Below are 322 nucleotides of genomic sequence, written 5' to 3'. Positions count from 1 at the left end.
TAAACATGCCTTTATATATTTTTTATTACAAAAGAGAGTAGTTTAAGCTATGTAATTTTCAAACTAAAATTTGCACCCATTTTCTTCATTATTTTCCATCTTTTAAGTCTTGCACATTAGCAGTGTCTGCAGAAAGTAAAATTAAGCATTTTCTATGTATTAATGCGGTTTGATATTAATCGTAATTAACACCACTATGCACACCTAGTTAGACATTTTGCATTAGTTTTTGTAAGAACTAAAATCACTTTTAGTATGCAGAATCTTCTTACTAAATAATGGCTGGAGACGGCTTAAATGGGTAATGAAGAAAAACTTTAAT

This window comes from Limulus polyphemus, unplaced genomic scaffold, assembly GCF_000517525.1.
Source record: "Limulus polyphemus unplaced genomic scaffold, Limulus_polyphemus-2.1.2 Scaffold34, whole genome shotgun sequence".
In the NCBI taxonomy this organism is placed as follows: Eukaryota; Metazoa; Arthropoda; class Merostomata; order Xiphosura; family Limulidae; genus Limulus; species Limulus polyphemus.
The sequence above is the reverse complement of the archived record's forward strand: the minus strand, read 5'-3'. Positions refer to the sequence as shown.